Source organism: Gossypium hirsutum, chromosome A13 (genome assembly GCF_007990345.1).
Source record: "Gossypium hirsutum isolate 1008001.06 chromosome A13, Gossypium_hirsutum_v2.1, whole genome shotgun sequence".
Lineage (NCBI taxonomy): Eukaryota > Viridiplantae > Streptophyta > Magnoliopsida > Malvales > Malvaceae > Gossypium > Gossypium hirsutum.
In genome coordinates this window covers 80,980,291-80,984,033 of record NC_053436.1, presented here as the reverse complement: position 1 = coordinate 80,984,033, position 3,743 = coordinate 80,980,291, and positions in this window count along the sequence as shown.

Here is a 3,743-nt window from a genome sequence, read left to right as displayed (position 1 = left end):
CGTCGTGTTATTTTAAAAAAAAACAAGTATCGTTTTGAAATCACGCCTTAAGTCTAGCCCATTTGAATTAGTATCCATCAATTTAAAGTTGTTTAAAATAATATAATCCCAGAAAATCAAAGAAGAAAATAAAGTTAAAATGGCCTTATTACAACCCAAAAATTAAATAGTAATTAAAAATAACTTAAGAAAACCAGTCTCTTTTTCAAACCCAAAAGTATTCACCATGACCACTCTGAATCCCCTCCGGCTCCAAGTCACCCACATCAAGGCTCACCTGCAAGGTTAAAGAAGGGGTGAGTTTGGGGAAACTCAGTGTGTAAGGAAAACCCATTCAAAGCCCAAGTCAGCTCAAGCCCATTGGTCCTAAGCCCATTCAGGTAACAGTGATACTGGGCCAGAGCCCTTTTCAGATTACAATAAACTGGGCCTTAGCCCCTTATTCAAATAACAGTATGGCCCATAGGCCTATTTCAAAATACATGCAACATCAATAAACATATGCAAGCACATTTGGGGAGACTACTCAACCCACCAACCACTACACTCCACCTGTACCAGCCATACACTCTATGTGGGGAATAGCCCAACCCACCCAGCCCAATACTCCACAGTTGCAGCCTTGCTGCTCAGTTAACAGTAAATTGAGGCAAAGCCTCCAGTACGTGGACAAGCCACTTTCAGTACTTCCTCCGTCAATATCCCAGTCCCATGCATCAGATAATAACAACATGGCATGCAGTAAATAACAACAGTCAAACGTGCATTTAGGTCAATTTAACCCTAGGGGTATTTCGGTAATTTATCTCCTAGGGGTAAAACTGTAGATTTTCCACTTTTAAAGGTATTTCAGTAATTTATCTATTTTAGGGATTTCATACATATTCCTATCTTTCACGTACTAACAGAATCACTACCAAGGGTTCTTACCGAATTAGGCCCGTTGGCCCATCATTCCAATTTTGGCCCATTAAACCCAAAAATATCGAGGGCACAGAAATCATGCACTTTGCAGTCCAAACATTTCAGCTTACCAAAAACATTAATCGATTTACCTCACGAGCATTCACACACTCGCAAATCTACAAAATACTGGTTTTCGGCATTTCGGCTTTCGACTTTTGCCAATCTGGACTAAGAAAGAGGGTGTTAGTTACACACCTGTTTGCGACGATATGCGGACGAGATCCACACACGTACTGCCTACAATTGGATTACTAACACGTTAATCTAACTATTCAAATACGAACTACGTATTAACCCCTTACAATATTCGGCCAACCACACCTACAGATCATAGTAAGCTTATAAGAAATTAATAAGCAACTCATTAACAAATTTTTGTCAAAGTTTACCACATAATCATAATATCACTACAAGCTGTCTTCCTGAGCAACAGTCACTAAATCATTTATAAATGGAGCTACGAAACTCCAAATCAAGTGCCGTTAATTTTCCCTGAAAATAGACTCATATATCTTCTATCCATAAAATTTTCAGAATTTTTGGTTTAGCCAATCACTACCAGATTTTTCTTAAAGTTGCCCATGTTTCACTGTTTGACTAATCTGACCACTCTTCATTACAAATCAAATTTCTCATTGTACAAAATTCAAAATATGTTCTCGTTTATTTCATTTGAAAATAGACTCATTAAGATTTAATTACATAATTTATTCAGCTTCTAACTCATCTCCCACAATTTATGGTGATTTTCCAAATTCACGTTACTGCTGCTGTCCCAAGCAGATTTATTGCCAAATCACTCTTTCACACATAACTTGCATGCATGTTATTTAAACATGTATATCACCAATCAATCATCACATATCTATGAATTTACTTAAGCATTTTAAAGCACAACATGTTAGCCGATTTTTCCCTTTAGCATCTAAGGCACATGCATGCTCATTTGTTTGGCTCAACTTCACCTATCTTCCATTTTTCATCAAAAGAACATGTAACAACAACCATTTCCTTCATTTCAATTCATGACCAACTGCTCACAACACAACCAAAAACCAAAATATGCTTCAAGAGTTAAGGTAGAATTAAGGAGAACTCATGAACATCAAGATAGAAGCAACTACCATGAACTTACCTTCAATTTTCTTCCCCAAGTGACCGAACATTCAAGAGCTTTCTCCTCTTCTTTCTCTTCTCTAACTTTCGGCTATGATGAACAAAGATGGACAAAATTTGTTCTTTTCACCCCTTTTTCTTTTAATAAAATTTCATATTTCATCCATTTAATTCTTTAATACAAGAGACATGAAATGCCCATAATGGAACATTTACCTAACCCATTATCATGGAACATTTACCTAACCCATTATCAATTTTTATCAATTTGTACCATAAATTATGGATATCAAGTGCACATATTGTTTCCAACAACATGTTGGCCGGCCACTTCATGTAAAATGGGAGGTTTGACATGCAAATCCTCCTATTTTGCATTCCTATTTATTTGGCCACTACAAATTAGCCTATAGCATTTTCAAACATTTTCACATAGGACCTATTTCATAATTTCACTCACAAATGACAAAAATCAAAGCATGAAATTTTACCAATATTCACAGAATTCCCGAAAATTGGGGCGTTACAACTCTACCCGCCTTAAAGAAAATTCGGCCTCGAAATTTACCTGATCCAAATAGTTGTGGGTATTGTTGACGCATAGTCTCTTCTGATTCCCAAGTAGATTCTTCCCTTCCATGATTATGCCACAGTACTTTTACCAACGGAACCGACTTCCTTCTTAGAACTTTAACCTTTCAATCTAAAATTTGTACGGGTTCTTCCTCAAAGGTCAAATCAGTCCTTACTTGAATCTCCTCTACTGGCACAACATGTGAGGGATCCGATCGATATCATCTTAACATAGACACATGAAAGACGTCATGGATTCTGTCTAACTCTGGTGGTAACTCTAACTGATACGCTACTGGCCCTACCTGCTTAAGAACCCGATAAGGCCCTATAAACCGCAGACTCAATTTGCCTTTCTTGCTGAATCTCAAGATCTTCTTCCAAGGTGAAACCTTTAAGAAAACCATATCCCCAATCGCGAACTCTATCTCTTTACGCTTTAGATCCGCATACGACTTCTGTCTATCGGATGCCTCCTTTAATCGATATCTTATCAACTTAACCTTACTTTCAGTTTCTGCCACCAACTCCGGTCCAAGCACTTGTCGTTCACCCAACTCTATCCAACATGTAGGCGTACGACATCTCCGCCCATAAAGTGCCTCATATGGAGCCATCTGAATACTTTCGTGGTAGCTGTTATTGTATGCAAACTCACCAATGGCAAGTAGTCCTCCCAACTCCCACGAAAATCAATGATACAACCCCTTAACATATCCTCCAAAATCTGAATAACCCTCTCTGATTGTCCATCTGTCTGTGGGTGAAAGGCAATATTGAAATCCAAACGTGTACCCAATGCCTCCTGCAACTTCTTCCAGAACCGAGATGTAAACCTAGGGTCTCGGTCGAAAATAATCGACACTGGCACTCCATGTAGTCGCACTATCTCTGGCACATACAACCTAGCCAACTTTTGCAGGGAGTAATCAGTACGAACTGGTATGAAATGGGCAGATTTTGTTAACCTATCCACCACTACCCACACAGAATCTTTCTTGGTAGGTGTCAAAGGTAGCCTACTCACAAAGTCCATAGTGACTATCTCCCACTTCTACAATGGAATTTTCACCGGTTGCAGTAATCCA